Genomic DNA, 17,130 nt, shown 5'->3' on the forward strand with positions numbered 1-17,130 from the left:
AAAGAAAAGTAGCTTGTCACAAACACAGTTAAGTTTCTATTTTTGAACTTCTCTTATGTAATTTTGTAGCATAATTTTGCCCTTCCCAGAAAATGATTTAAAAGGGAGTATTATATACCATTGTTGAGCTAATTCATTTGATACTAATCAAATTCTAATGAAATATTTAGGAATTCACTGGATCTGGCAAATCTTAACAATTTTCTATTCACTTTGTATTAATTGCCAAAAAATGCCCTCATCCATTTTGCATAATAAAGAAGATTGCATCAGCCACAGGAGTCATGTTGAAGTCATGTGAGCTTCTCAATAATGCCTTGCCACTATCCTATTCAATGATATAGAAGAGCAAATTAGATCAGACTACTATAGCTTATATAAAAGCAGAGGAAGGATAGTGAGAGAATGTCACAACTCAAAATAATGAATAGAAATAGCGAGAGAAAGCTCTACAACAGTGGACAAATTTAGGAAAAATATTTTTATTCAGCCTCCAGAAAAATTCATTTATCTTATTACAATTGAGTCTTACATCTCGTTAGAACAGGACAGAAATATAATACTCTGAAACTCCTTAGACATCTCCAGATGTAGTTGACCTTTAAAATAATTAAAAGTAGGTATAAAACACCATATGTTTTACATACCATTTTTCTTGATAGCAATCCCACTTGCTAGCAATGCAGTAAAGCTATAAAAATAATATGAATATATAGTGGATATATAACTTCAGTGGCTTATCAAGGAGCTTGTCCATCAGAAGTAGTAGTTACTTTGAAAGTGTTGTATTGTAAACATATGGCCTTTTTCTTTAAAAGGACTATCCCTAAAATTTTGTGAATTCATGTGGAATCATTTGTAATGAGGTGTGCTTTGCAGTCCTAAAGCACCTGGTTGTGGTATCCTTGAGTGTGTGTGTGTGTGTGTGTGTGTGTGTGTGTAACCTAGGGGTTTGCTGCCTAGCTCTTTTCAGGCCACCAATAGTTTGATGGTACTGGGACCTTGTAATTACATGATGAATCATTGAGACCAAGATCCTTTTTAAGAAGTTTAAGGCTAAGTTCACACGTTGCAGAATTGCCGCGGAAATTTCCGCGGCAATTCTGCGCCTCCTGCCACGGGTATATCGCATGCAGAATTAGCATGCATATACCCGCAGAAAACTAGCGTTTTGCAAGCATAATTAGCTTGCAGAATGCTAGAGTTTTCCAAGCGATCTGTAGCATCGCTTGGAAAACTGACTGACAGGTTGGTCACACTTGTCAAACATAGTGTTTGACAAGTGTGACCAAGTTTTTACTATAGATGCTGCCTATGCAGCATCTATAGTAAAAGATCGAATGTTTAAAAATAATAAAAAAATAAAAAACATAGTTATACTCACCTGCAGACCTCTGCGGCGTCCGTTCCTATAGCTGGAGTGCAGTGAAGGGCCTGCGATGACGTCACTGTCTTGTGATTGGTCGCGTGAGTCACATGAGCGGTCACGCGACCAATCACAAGACAGTGACGTCATCACAGGTCCTGAACCACATCATCTATAGGAATGGAAGAGAGAGCATGCACCGGAGAGGCGGGAACACTTCGGCGGCCATCAGAGGGTGAGTATAGGACTATTTTTTATTTTAATTCTTTTTTTTGACCAATTATATGGTGCCCAGTCCGTGGAGGAGAGTCTCCTCTCCTCCACCCTGGGTACCAACCGCACATGATCTGCTTGCTTCCCGCATGGTGTGAACAGCCCCGTGCGGGAAGTAAGCAGATCAATGCACTCCTATGGGTGCAGAATCGCCGCGATTCCGCAATTTTAATGAACATGCTGCGTTTTTTTCTGGAATGCGATTCCGCTCAGGAAAAAAATGCAGCATGTGCACAAAAAATGCGGAATGCATTCTATTACATAGGATGCTTAATGTAAGCGTTTTTTTTTGCGGTTTTATAGCGTTTTTATAGCTACGTGTGCACACAGCCTAAAACTTCTTTACTGGAGTTCTTTAAACAAGATTTCACCAATTGATAGCATGCACAATACTTTATTTACATGCAGAGTTTCCTTCTTTGATAAAATTAAATTAGGCATTTCAATGCCATAGGTAAGTGCAACGGGGTCTGCTGTGCTGGAGTACCTCTTTCAGTACCACCCCGTGTTTTAGGAGGTCAACTCTGCTCTGAATGAAGGACGCTGACTGGAATGGCTTCATTACATGGGCGCATATAAAATATCACTGCTTCTCCACGTATTTCCAGTGTGACAACTCTTTACTCACAGGACACAGAATATATATCACAACAAATACAGAGGGCAGGCCAATTCAAAAGTGGCAGGCCAGACATACATTACAATAGCCGCAGGTGGCCGGAGCCTGCCGAAATTTACTGTGGGAATTACAAAGGTGGGGGAGGTCAGAAGGAGAATATCTTGTCCCCTCTGCCCAGGGGCGCAGCCTTTGGGCTGATGCATTAGGGACATGAATCTCACATGGAACCTATTATACATACATATGACTGCACAACATATTCTGGGTGCTGGGGAGTTCTGTAACAGCAAGATTCAAAAGTAACAGAGTACTTCTCAAGCTTTATAGTTGTGTTTTTACTTTATTAATACTCCACTGCAATGGGTGCCTCACATTCCTTCCTGGTCAGAATAGCACTTCTCTAAAGAAGGAACTGGTTTACATGATGCCTTTATTGTATATAGCCTACTACTGGTGACCTAGAGAAATTCTGTCTCTCTCAACTCTGATTATTGGTATGGATGTATGAACTGATAGCGAAAGGAGTCTTCTTATTCCTCCCCCAATCTCCGCACTCTGGCTGTGCAAGTAAACTGACAAAACCCAAGTTAAAAACATAATAAGCACATACAATGTAGTAGATAAAGTAGTTTGTAAAGTGACATGCATGTGAATAAGGGTTGTTAAGAATTGAACCTAGCCAGAAGACAAGCAGACATGTTGAGCCATATGAATTAAATGTCTAGCTGAAAGAAAAAGACAATAAACATGGAAGAGCGCAGCATGAGAAGTACCAGGTGGTTTGATTGGGATGTTGCAATGGAAGGTGGGGGGATTAGCCTCTCACCTGGAAGGATTATGCACCCCTGCACAACTCCAGTAGCAGACGTCTCCATGCACTCCTGCTCTATTGCTCTGGGACTGCTCCTGTGGTTTGCTTCCTGGTCTGGTCACGTGGGCCCAAGATCCAGTCACGTGATGCCACTTCACAGGATGTCACATCACTTCAGGTCCTGTTGCCTGGAGATGATCTCTATGGCCCCAAGCTGCTCCAGCCACAATCCCACAAGGGGAATGTAAACTTTTTTTGGAAAAAATGTGGTCAATTTAAGGAGCGCTATGGCTATACACACTGCAATAGATTAGCGGTAAACAAACCTTTCATTGAACAACTAAGTGTTTTGGCAGTGGGCTGCTACCTTCTTCAGGTGGATTTAAAAACAGTGTAGGAAGTAACACATTAAATAGGGGTAGTGACCAATGGGATGAAAGCATTCAATGAAGTCGATTAATCCTTTGTATACAAGCGATCAGCTGTCAGAAATGCAGCAATAAAACCAAGAAAAAAAATCAATAAATAGTCAAAAAATGATCAAAAAATAATGTGATGTAAAATATAAAATGTACAATATATAGATGTAAAAATATGTAAAATATAGCAATATCATGATAAAATAAAATATAAAATTTGACCTGAAGATAATATATTTCAAAGTGATTCAACGACCTAATCACCTGCAAAACTATTTTTACAAAATGTTTATCATGCACAATCTAAAAATACTAATAACAGATTATACTGTAGCATATACAATTCTTATTTAAAAACTCTAAAAACACAAAGAAAATATGAATTGATCCATTTCACCTTTTTATTATTTATTAATGTTATAACCAGGGATTGCCAGCCAGTCTCCCATGCTAGTGAATACCCAGCCTCAACCTGCTTAGCATCTGCAAGCAGACAAGGAAATGCACATTCAGTCCTTTCCTCCTGTTATTTTCTAATTATTACCATACAGTTCATTTCTTTTATCCTTACTACTGTTACTTAGCCACATTCTCAATGGTTAAATTCAGGCCCTCAGGACTCAAAGTACCCAATTTAAAGATCCCCAAACTTTCTTTCTTTATTAAGTTGCTATAAAGATTCAGAGCAGTAACAGCTGCTTGATCTATAATTATAAATTTTAAGAATTTTGAATCTTTTTGAAGAAAGTGCAAAAATGTTTGGACATACTATGTTATTGAAACCCATTGTGTATATTGTGATGATGCTTGTTTAATCTGGCATGCAGCGTCTGAATAGTGCAACCCACATATTGTAGGCCGCACGTTCATTGCAGGAGATAAACAACATAAGTGGACTGACAGTCCACCCTGCAATTAATGGTGAAGCTAGCCCCAGTGGTTTGAGATCTGAAAGATTGTACTACAACACAGACATTTTGGGGTGTTGCAAGTATAACAGCTCAAATTAGAATTCATGGGTTTCTCCTTTGTATTTTTTTATTCCAAAAAAATATTGCTAGGTGACACCATATTCCGCAAATTGCGATTTCTTCTATAGACAATATATGGCCTGTTGAGCAAATGGTTTGAAAGAATTGGGTTAGCCTGTTAGATGAACCAATACTTGCATAATAACCTTTGAATACTTGCTCGAGATTGTTTGTAAGTGGTTACCATACTCCACTCCCTAGATTTCATTTCATTGATCTTATTATCGGAAAGGATTTTTGCAATACAAGAATCTTGTGGGAGAGGTTGAGTTCTCCTATAGGCATCTATTAATAACTTCTTAGGATATCCTTTCTGTAGGAATCTCTGCCTTCACAAAATCCTGATTATTTGTGCAATTTTTATGAACCCTCCAATACTGGCCATATGGAATATTCTTAATCCATCTGAGGAAGTGCCCACTATCAAATCTGAGAAGGCTGTTTACATCAACAGGTTTGAAATGAGTTGACGTGGACAACATCGACGGGATAATACGTCATATGTGATCGGCCGCGCTCTCGGGGGTAGCGCGGCCGATCGTGGCCAGGTGTCAGCTGATTATCACAGCTGACATCCGGCACTATGTGCCAGGAGCGGTCATGGACCACCCCTGGCACATTAACCCCCGGCACACTGCGATCAAACATGATCGCAGCGTTCTGGCAGTATAGGGAAGCATCGCGAAGGGAGGGGGCTCCCTGCGTGCTTCCCTGAGACCCCCGGAGCAAGGCGATGTGATCGCGTTGCTCCGAGGGTCTCTTACCTCCTCCTCCCTGCAGCAGGCCCGGATCCAAGATGGCCACGGCATCCGGGTCCTGCAGGGAGGTGGCTTCACAGTGCACAGCAAAGTGTCAGATCGGCAATCTTACACTATAACATGATGCCCCCCCCTGGGGCAATTTTATAGTGTAAAAAAAATATTCACATGTGTTAAAAAAAAAAAAAATCCCCCCCCCAAAAAAAAATATATTGTACCTATAAATATATTTCTTTATCTAAATAAAAAAAAACAATAAAAGTACACATATTTAGTATCGCCGCGTCCATAACGACCCAACCTATTAAACTGTCCCGCTAGTTAACCCCTTCAGTGAACACTGTAAAAAAAAAACGAGGCAAAAAACAACGCTTTATTATCATACCGCCAAACAAAAAGTGGAATCACACGCGATCAAAAAGACAGATATAAATAACCATGGTACCGCTGAAAACGTCATCTTCTCCCGCAAAAAACGAGCTGCCAGACAGCATCATCAAAGAAAAAAGAAAAAAGTTATAGTCCTCAGAATAAAGCGATGCAAAAATAATAATTTTTTCTGTAAAATAGTTTTTATCGCATAAAAGCGGCAAAACATAAAAAATGATATAAATGAGGTATCGCTGTAATCGTACTGACCCAAAGAATAAAACTGCTTTATCCATTTTACCAAACACGGTATGGTATAAACACCTCCCCCAAAAGAAATTCATGAATAGCTGGTTTTTGGTCATTGTGCCTCACAAAAATCAGATTAAAAACGATCAAAAAATGTCACGTGCCTGAAAATGTCACCAATAAAAACGTCAACTCGTTCCGCAAAAAACAAGACCTCACTTGACTCTGTGGACCAAAATATGGAAAAATTATAGCTCTCAAAATTTGGTAACGCAAAAAAAATTGTTTGCAATAAAAAGCGTCTTTCAGTGTGTGACGGCTGCCAATCCTAAAAATCCGCTAAAAACCCTGCTATAAAAGTAAATCAAACCCCCTTCATCACCCCCTTAGTTAGCGAAAAATTAAAAAATTTAAAAAATATATTTATTTCCATTTTCCCATTAGGGTTAGGGCTAGGGTTAGGGCTAGGGTTAGAGCTAGGGCTAGGGTTATGGTTAGGGTTAAGGCTAGGGTTAGGGTTAGGACTAGGGTTAGGGCTAGGGTTAGGGTTAGGGTTGGGGCTAGGGTTAATGCTACAGTTAGGGTTGGGGCTAAAGTTAGGGTTAGGGTTGGGGCTAAAGTTAGGGTTAGTGTTTGGATTACATTTACGGTGGGGAATAGGGTTGGGATTAGGGTTAGGGGTGTGTCAGGGTTAGGGGTGTGGTTAGGGTTACCATTAGGATTAGGGTTAGGGATGTTTATGGATTAGGGTTTCAGTTATAATTGTGGGGTTTCCACTGTTTAGGCACATCAGGGGCTCTCCAAACGTGGCATGGCGTTTGATCTCAATTCCAGCCAATTCTGCGTTGAAAAAGTAAAACAGTGTTCCTTCCCTTCCGAGCTCTCCCGTGCGCCCAAACAGGGGTTTACCCCAACATATGGGGTAGCAGCGTACTCAGGACACTTTGGACAACAACTTTTGGGGTCCAATTTCTCCTGTTACCCTTGGGAAAATACAAAACTGGGGGCTAAAAAATAATTATTGTGGAAAAAAAAGGATTTTTTATTTTCACGGCTCTGCGTTATAAATTGTAGTGAAACACTTGGGGGCTCAAAGTTCTCACAACACATCTAGATAAATTCCTTGGGGGGTATAATTTCCAATATGGGGTAACTTGTGGGGGGTTTCTACTGTTTAGGTACATTAGCGGCTCTGCAAATGCAATGTGACGCCTGCAGACCAATCCTTCTAAGTCTGCATTCCAAATGACACTCCTTCCCTTCCGAGCTCTGCCATGCGCTCAAAAGTTGGTTCCCCCCCACATATGGGGTATCATCATACTCAGGACAAATTGGTCAACAACTTTTGGGATCCAATTTCAACTGTTACCCTTGGAAAGATACAAAACTGGGGGCTAAAAAATAATTTTTGTGGAAAAAAAAATATTTTTTATTTTCACGGCTCTGCGTTATAAACTGTAGTGAAACACTTGGGGGCTCAAAGCTCTCACAGCACATCTAGATGAGTTCCTTAAGGGGTCTACTTTCCAAAATGGTGTCACTTGTAGGGGGTTTCAATGTTTAGGCACATCAGGGGCTCTCCAAACGCAAGATGGTTATCATCTCAATTCCTGTCAATTTTGCATTGAAAAGTCAAACAGCGCTCCTTCCCTTCCGAGCTCTCCCATGCGCACAAACAGTGGTTTACCTCCCACATATGGGGTATCAGTGTACTCAGGACAAATTGTATAACAACTTTTGTGGTCCAATTTCTTCTCTTACCCTAGGGAAAATAAAAAATTGGGGGCAAAAATATCATTTTTGTGAAAAAATATGATTTTTTTTTACGGCTCTGCATTATAAACTTCTGTGAATCACTTAATTGGTCAAAGTGCTCACCGCACATTTAGATAAGTTCCTTAGGGGGTGTACTTTCACATCAGTGGCTCTCCAAATGCAAGATGGCGTGCCATCTCAATTCCTGTCAATTTTGCATTGAAAAGTCAAATGGTGCTCCTTCCCTTCCGAGCTCTGACATGCGCCCAATCAGTGGTTTACCCCAACATATGGGGTATCGGCGTACTCAAGATAAATTTTACAACAACTTTTGAGGTCCATTTTCTCCTGTTACCCTTGGTAAAATGAAACAAATTGGAGCTGAAGTAAATTTTTGGTGAAAAAAAGTAAAATGTTCATTTTTATTTAACCATTCCAAAAATTCCTCTGAAACACCTGAAGGGTTAATAAACTTCTTGAATGTGGTTTTGAGCATCTTGTCTTGAGGGGTGCAGTTTTTAGAATGGTGTCACACTTGGTTATTTTCTATCATATAGACCCCTCAAAATGACTTCAAATGAGATGTGGTCCCCAAAAAAAAATTGTGTTGTAAAAATGAGAAATTGCTGGTCAACTTTTAACCCTTATAACTCCATAACAAAAATAAATTTTGGTTCCAAAATTGTGCTGATGTAAAGTAGACATGTGGGAAATGCTAGTTATTAAGTATTTTGTGTGACATATCTCTGTGATTTAATTGCATAAAAATTCAAAGTTGGAAAATTGCAAAATTTTCAAAATTTTTGCCAAATTTCCATTTTTTTCACAAATAAACACAGGTAATATCAAAGAAATTTTACCATTGTCATGAAGTACAATGTGTCTTGAGAAAACAGTGTCAGAATCTCCGGGATCCGTTGAAGCATTGCGGAGTTATAACCTCATAAAGGGACAGTGGTCAGAAATGTAAAAATTGGCCTGGTCATTAACGCGCAAACCACCCTTGGAGGTAAAGGGGTTAATTCATCAATGAAATCAAGGGCCGCATTTTCGGGGCCATTACAAATCAAAATCAAATCATCTATGAAACGAAGGTAGAAGTTAATACGGCTGAAAGAAAAGGCAGGCCACACCTTTATATGCACATGGTGCAAACAAACTGAAAAATAAAACCTAAAAAATGAACTTGGATATAATAAAAACCTAAAGAAATTAACTTGGATATAAGTTGAAGTCCGTGCAGGATGTAAGTGCATGTATACACTATCCACTAAACAGGCAAAACCCAAGATAAAAACATAATAAGCAAATATCCTGCAGTAAATAAATAAACAGCAATAGTGCATGAAAATAATATAGGGTACTTAGTTAACATTATATCCATGTGGTGCCCCATGACTGTGTGTCTACTGGCCGGGTTCAGTCCATCTCATACCTTATCCCCATGAATGTCACTTGACAAACAGTAAGGTTTTAACATTTGAGGTTAGGACCATCACAATATGCCATTTCTTCCCTTGGTATATTACGCTGGTCTCCTCTCCACATTCAGCTTGCTAATGGAGATAGCGAACTTTTGACATTTCAGCCTCGTCACTTTACCAACTTGGTGTCTCCACCTTTGACCACTCTGCTTGACCTCTTTGTTAATCTCCCGGTGGGCAGGGCTTCTGTTTACACCGCGTATGCACCTCCCACAGAGTGTTGGGTCTTTACTAGAGGGCATTTCTTTTTCTGGGCCGGAATTCTAGTGGTCTGGGCAAATTTGTGCGCTCTTCTGTGCCCTCTACTCCCACAATGGGCTTTTTTTATTTTTGCAATGCGACACCATTCACCATTTTGACCTGCCATTCAGGTACCATCTTCATCTTTAAATTAATCTATTTATGATGGTGAAATCACCATAGCCTTTATTTAATTGTTCTCCTTTTTTTCATTTCACCAGACTTTTAGCCATACATTTAGGCATTCTTTTAAAAAGACAATTCAAAGCCATTCATTGCTATACAATTTCATCACCTTTATGAAAAGTTGTCAGGGCTTAGCAAAGAACTAATCATTATGTGACACATTCATTATAGCTGAAATCTTTTTCAGCTAAAAGCTGAAGCACATTCATTTTTCTGAAATAAAGATTGAATGAAAGGGAATTTGTTAGCACCAATTAGCAACATAAACAGCTGTAACTATGTGATATTCTACCTGATGCTAACCATGGTGAAACAATTATGTGTATACTCCTACAACACACCTGCCATTAGCCAGCAAAAGTTATACAGTAAATGGTAGAGATGAGTGAGCACTAAGCTTGGATGCTCGCCTAAGCAATTCCTAATACCAACATGCTTGTTTCAAGTAACTAGTATAATGGGAGTCAATGGGAAAACCAAGTTTTTTTTCCAAGTTTTTTTTCCTACAAACCCTACAAAGAAGTCTGGGGGCAGTGAAAATGTTCAAATATATGGGAAAAGTGCTGAATGGAAGGAGAACAGCATGGGGAAGACCCCTGGAAGCAACTCTGACTCCCAGATCGCTGCTGAGAAAAATGGAGTCACATTTTTACTCTTTGAGTGACAATAAAACATTACAAACCAACAAAAATTTGCATGTTACAGAGAAAAAATGTTAAGAAACATTTTTTTTCTGTGTAATGGGATGTATAAAAGGCTAAATTTAAAAAGGATTTAAAAAACTATAATTTAAGTAAATCCAAATTGATTTTTTTATTTAAAAAAGGAAATTTCAGTTTAATTTATGAAGGAAGCAAGAATAGTAAAAAATTAGGACTCTGATACACCCTGCATTAGACATGAAGGAAGACCTCATACACATACATTTTGTTCAAATTGTCTTATATTGGTATGCATAGACTCATAAACGCTGTGCACTTTTGAGGGTTTTATTATACCAACAAAACATAGTCCAGACCATGGAATAGTCTATGGATGAGCCATATATTACCGATAACGGTATGTGCACACGTTGAGTAAAATTTCTGCACCATTTCTGCATCTCTTGGCAGGAAAAACACAGCTGCAAAAACAAATGTTTTTGATGCTTTTTTGGTGTGTTTTTACGTGCATTTTTTATTGATTTGAGTGAAGTCAATTGTGAAAAATGCAGGGTAAAAACCTACAGAGAATTGACGAGCAACAGATTATTTTATGCACTAAATCTACAAGTTAAAAATATTCAATATGTGCAGGACACTTCTGGCTTCCTATTCACTTTGCTGGCAATAGGTTTTGCTTCAGGTTTTTATCACAAATCCAAGTAGAAAAAATGTGACAAATAAGCACCAAAACTGGAACATGTGCACACAGCCTAAAATTTTGAACACGTTTTTGAGGCTTCTTTAGTAACACACTATGCCCAAGAAAATGTAATAGATTATGGGTGAGCAACACAATGTTGATAACATTTTCAACAAGTTTTTTGAGGCTTATCTATTACCAGAACTTACCCAAGAATATTTCTTGCTGGTTATATACCACCAAAATGTACCCAAGAACATTGTATGACTGGGCAATAGAATACCATTAAATTTGTGAAGTTTTTTTGAGGGATATATAATAATGAAATGTATACTAAAATAGTGTATGGGTGAAAATTTAGTACAGCAAGCATTGTATATCACAAAAAATGTACTTCAGACAATGGAATAGTGTATATGTGAGAAATGTAACCCAGCAAAATATTTCAATGCTTTTTGGAATGTTATGTATCTAAGAAATGTAATCCATGTCACAGAATAGTGTATGGGTAAGAAATGTAAGTAATGCAATTACTGTCTCAAGAAGTGAGTGATGAGACACAGTTGCCAAAAAGTGATGTTGTTAAGTCAGAAAGTCAGGAGGAGGACCTGGGTGCAAAAGTGTAAGATCATGTGGAGGACGACGAAGTCACTGACTCAACCTCAGAAGGTGACTTGCAGAGCAAGGACAGCAGCACACAGGAGGAGAGATCTGCAGCACCACAACAGTCAAGAAGAGGCAGTGGACAAGTGTTCCTCAGAGCACCAACACGGGTGAACTTGCCTGGAAAAGATTTATTTGTTCCTGAGTCTGTCACTTTTTTAAAGACAGTCCAGTTAACCCCCAAAAAGACCCCTAAAAATTAACTTTTAATAACCGTTTAATAATCTTTCTAAAAGCGTTGAAAATTCAAAACAAACATCACATATGACAGACAAAAAAATATGCTGGGGTGTTTTACAAGGTGTCCTGGATCAGCCAAAGTTTGACAGGAAGTCAAATATGTGGACCTGATAAGTCCCTAATTGGTCACTTTCTTGCATTCCATTGACATCACTTACGTTCACGGTGAGAGAACTTCCGGACCGAGATTGGTGCTCCGTGCTACACGTGGAAAGAGAAGGATGGCACTACATACTTGAGGATAATTAAATCTAATACACTCACACCTGAATGAGAACCTTGGGGTTCCTGGGTTATCCCTATTTATGGGTGGATTGAGCATGAGAAGTGCAGCGCTTTCTTGTACCTACCCCAGTCCTTGGAACGCAAGCATAAATCCACAGCCACCCACCCACAGGCCGCAATACTAAATGGCTACATTTCCAGACTGCTTGTCCTGGAAATGTTGCCATTCAGGCTAGAGAAGACAACTCTTCCGTAACCTCATGGTGGCGGCCGTCCTTTGATACTCATTCCCCAGCCGCTACTATTTCTCCCAGTGTGCCATCCCCACCTTACACAAGCATGTGTCCCAAAACATCAGCTGTGCCCTGACCAACGCTTTTACTGGGAAGGTCCACTTAAAAATGGATACCTGAACAAGTGCTTATGGCCAGGGATTCTACATTTCCCTGACAACACACTGGGTAAACTTTGTAGATAGCGGGACCCAGTCAGATCCTTGGATGGAACACGTGCTACAACACTGTACATTGCAGACCCTGGTCCAATCAGGGTTTCCCCCACCTTCTACAGTTCCTGCATATCCTCCTCTTCCTCTTCACTATCATCTCTAAACCATCAACATCAGTTGCAAGCTGGAAGCACTGCCAAGCGGCAGCAGGTTCTGCTGAAGCTAATCTAATCAGGTGACAAACACTACCACAGAGTTGTTGAAAGGCCTAACAGACCAGACTGATTTGTTATTTTTACCCTTTAACCTACAACCAACCAAAGAGGAGGCGGCTCTGAAGCTTAGCAACCTTGCACATGTACCATGCCTGGCCCATGTGTTCAACCTAGCTCACCATAGCGGTTCAGTGGTGTTAGGGTTTGCGGAACGCACCAAATATATTTATTGATGGGATTGGTGCGTTCGCAACCTGGGATCCACCGTGCAGGACAGATCCTGCTGCTAAGTGAATCGCGGCACAATATGGCGGTATGAACCAGCTCTGTTAGCTTCACAGAGCGGCCGAGAAAGCAAAGCTCTGTGCCCTGTTAGACTCTCACAGAGGCACAGGCTAACTACCCAGATGAGAGCAGTCAGTGGTCATGCATGCACACAGCACTCCTCGCCGGAGGTGCCAGCATTCTAGGGGCTTATTTCAGCTGGGTCACTGAACACATTCAAGCACATGACCACTGTGGCGCAAAGCACATAACTTTGGAAGATACTAGCGCATGGCCGTGCGGCCATGCGAGCCTTAAATAGCTGCAGCACATACAGGACCCTCCTAAAAAGGACCAATGAGAGACTGCTACAGAGCCTGCGTACCTACAGGACCTTCCTAGAAGGACCAATAGATTTGGCTGCAGTACCTGAGCATGTGACCCTTGATCTCCACTGAGAGATCTTACCCTGGGCATGCTCAGTGTGTGCAAAGCAGGACTTAGTTCCAGAAAAACCTGCTCACTGCAGATCAGTGCAGGTTCAATAGCAAAGCCTGGAGAGGCAGCAGTAACCCTTTGCACAGAATCAGGCTCAGTGAGATGCTGGGACCGACGTCTGCTGCTGAGCAGGTTCCACTGCGGCTAATGGAGAATGTGAGACCGCAGCAGACACGGATCGAGATTCCCCCTGTGCAGCAGAGGAAACTCAACTCCTAACATTACCCTCCCTCCTAGAGCCCCCCCTTGAGCCTCGCTATGCTCAAAAGCTGCAATGAGCAACGGAGCCCGAATGTGCTCCACAGGCTCCCAGGCTCTATCCTCTGGACCGTGACCCTTCCAATCCACCAGATAAAATTTCTTGCCACGTACCACCTTGCACCCCACGATAGCATTCACCTCAAACTCATCTGTGGATGAACCCGATGTCCCGGCAGATGACTCAGAAAACCAGGACAAATGAACGGGCTTTAAGACGGAAACGTGAAAGGTATCGGTGATACCAAGGTGTGGAGGAATAGCCAAATGGTAGACCACAGGGTTGACCTTTCCAGAACCTTGAACGGGCCAATGTAGCGAGGCACAAACGTAGTGGACTCATCTCGCAGCCTGATGTTACGCCGAGAGCCACACTAAGTCGCCAGGAGCAAAGGTCGGAGCGGGGCGCCGGTGAGTATTGGCCGAAACCTCATTCTCTCCTTGGAGGCCCGGATGGCATCCTGTGTGCGATCCCAGATGTCACGTGCCTCCACCGCCCAGTCTGCCACCCTAGAATTGGTGGATGACATGGGCATGGGCACAGGGACACGCAGATGCTGGCCGTAATTGAGGAGAAAAGGAGTCTATCCAGTGGAATAGGCTACGGCATTGTTCAAGGCAAATTCCACCCAAGGTAGCAAAGATGCCCAGTCATCCTGCCTAGCAGAGACAAAATGTCACAAGTATGTCACCAGAGTCTGGTTGATTCTCTCTACCAACCCATTCGTCTCGGGATGATATGCAGAGGAGAGATTCAGCTCTATGCTGAGTAAACGGCAGAGCTCTCTCCAAAACCGAGATGCAAACTGGGGACCCCGGTCGCTGACAATTTTATCAGGCATTCCATGTAGGCGGAAAATATATTTAATGAACAACGCCACCAAGGCCCGTGCAGAAGGTAACCGTGGTAGCGGCACCAAATGCACCATCTTGGAAAAATGATCGGTGACTACCCAGATAACGGTGCAGCTACGAGACTTGGGTAAGCCCACCAAGAAGTCTATCCCGGCCATTTCCCAGGCCTGTCTGCCACCGGCATGGGGTAAAGTAACCCAGCAGGCCATTGCCGAGAAGACCGATTCTGAGCGCAGGAGACCCACGCCCGAATATAGTCCCCGACGTCACGAGCCATATGCGCCCACCAGTACGTCCTCGCCAAAAGCTCTTATGTGCTCTTGGTCCCAAAATGTCCACTGACTCTGGATGAGTGAGCCCAAGAGAGAACCTCCGATTGCAAATTCGCTGGTACGAAAGTCTTGCCCGGGGGCACGGACTCAAGCAAAACCGGAGCCACAGTTCTCAGGCTCTCTGAAGGGACAATAAGCCAAGGCTCCTCCTCCTCTTCCTCAGATGACACTACGGAGCAGGAAAGAGCGTCGGCACGAGTGTTCTTCTCCCCGGAGAGAAAATGGAGAGTAAAATGGAACCGGGAGAAGAACAGGGACCATCTAGCCTGGCGAGAATTCAGCCGCTGGGCCGTCTGTATATACACCAAGTTCTTGTGGTCAGTGAACACTTGGAAGGGAAAGCGAGCTCCCTCCAAGAGGTGTCTCCACTCTGAAAAAGCCAACTTCATGGCTAGCAACTCCTGGTCCCCGATGGAATAATTCCTCTCCGCTGGTGTGAAGGTCTTGGAGAAAAAGAAGCAAGGATGCTTCCGACCTTGAGCATCCTTTTGGAAAAGGACTGCTCCAGCACCAACGGATGAGGCATCCACCTCCATGATAAATGGCTTATCTACATCGGGGCGATGTAGGATGGGAGCGCTAGCGAAGTGTGACTTAATCGAGAGAAAGGCCTTGGAGACCTCCTCTGACCACAACTTGGGATTTGCTCCCTTCTTGGTGAGGGCAACCAAGGGAGCCACCAAAGTTGAGAAGTGTGGAATGAACTGGCGATAGTAATTAATAACCCCCATAAAGCACTGCACCACTTTAAGAGAATGGGGTTCCTGCCAGTCCATCACAGCCTGTAGCTTGGCAGGATCCATAGCCAAACCCTGGGCAGAGATGATATAACCAAGGAAAGGCAAGGACTCCTGCTCAAACACACACTTCTCCAACTTGGCGTAGAGGGAGTTTGCCCGTAAGTAGTGTTTAGCATTCCGATACCACAAGTATCGGGTATCGGCCGATATTTGCTGTATCGGAATTCCGATACCGAGATCCGATACTTTTGTGATATCGGGAATCGGTATCGGGATCGATATTAATGTGTAAAAGAAAGAATAAAAATAAAAAATATTGATATACTCACCTCTCCGACGCAGCCTGGACCTTACCGATGTAACCGCCAGCCTCCGTTCATAAGAATGAGCGCTTGAAAGTCCTTAGATGACGTCGCGGCCTGTGATTGGTCGCGGAGCGGTCACGTGACCGCAACGCGACCAATCACAGGCCGCGACGTCATCTAAGGACTTTCAAGCGCTCACTCTTATGAACGGAGGCTGGCGGTTACAACCAGGGCGCGTCACAGGGTGAGTATATCAATATTTTTTATTTTTATTCTTTATTTTACACATTAATATGGATCCCAGGGCCTGAAGGGGAGTTTCCTCTCCTTCAGACCCTGAGAACTATCAGGATACCTTCCGATACTTGGTGTCCCATTGACTTGTATTGGTATCGGGTATCGGTATCGGCGATATCCGATACTTTTCGGGTATCGGCCGATACTATCCTATACCGATACTTTCAAGTATCGGACGGTATCGCTCAACACTACCCATAAGAGGTCGAAGACTTTGCGAACATCTCTCCAATGGGAGTCAATATCTGGAGAGCAGATGAGAATATCATCCAGATAGACTACGACCGAGGTGGTGAGCATATCCCGGAAAATGTCATTCACAAAGTCTTGGAAAACAGCTGGCGCATTACAGAGCCCGAAGGGCATCACCAGGTATTCATAATGCCCATCCCTAGTGTTAAAAGCCGTCTTCCATTCGTCCCCCTCACGGATGCGAATCAGGTTATAGGCACCCCGCAGATATAATTTTGTAAATACCCTTGCTCCCCGTAGCCTATCAAGAAGCACAGAAATCAGGGGTAATGGGTACTTGTTCTTAACGGTGATAGCGTTAAGACCCCTGTTATCTATGCATGGACGTAAGTCTCCTGTCTTCTTCTGTACGAAGAAGAACTCTGCCCCTGCAGGTGATACTGACTTCCTAATGAATCCTCTTGCCAGATTCTCTTGGATATACTGAGACATTGCCTCTGTCTCCAGGAGAGATAACAGATAAACTCGACACCGGGGAGGCTCAGCACCAGGCAAGAGGTAATAGGACAGTCATATGGGTGGTGAGGCGGAAGGGTCTCCACAGCCCTTTCGGAGAACATGGCTGCATAGGGCCAATAGTGTTCAATTCTCTCAGGAATGACTAATATGGAGATAATCTCCTGATGTGATGGAG

The 17,130-nt window shown here is 42.4% G+C and overlaps 1 long non-coding RNA gene across 1 annotated transcript in view; it reads right to left on the minus strand.

Annotated features, from left to right (window-relative positions):
* Nucleotides 1-3,092: 3,092 nt before the first annotated feature.
* The window catches only part of LOC143785645 (uncharacterized), a 43,844-nt gene continuing 29,806 nt past the window's right edge, over nucleotides 3,093-17,130 (minus strand). The window contains exons 2-3 of the long non-coding RNA XR_013218142.1: nucleotides 3,396-3,551; nucleotides 3,093-3,318 (exon numbers count right to left, since the gene is read on the minus strand). This is a non-coding gene — a long non-coding RNA (uncharacterized LOC143785645). The remainder of the gene's footprint in view (nucleotides 3,319-3,395; nucleotides 3,552-17,130) is intronic.

The sequence above is a fragment of the Ranitomeya variabilis genome, chromosome 1 (genome assembly GCF_051348905.1).
Source record: "Ranitomeya variabilis isolate aRanVar5 chromosome 1, aRanVar5.hap1, whole genome shotgun sequence".
In the NCBI taxonomy this organism is placed as follows: Eukaryota; Metazoa; Chordata; class Amphibia; order Anura; family Dendrobatidae; genus Ranitomeya; species Ranitomeya variabilis.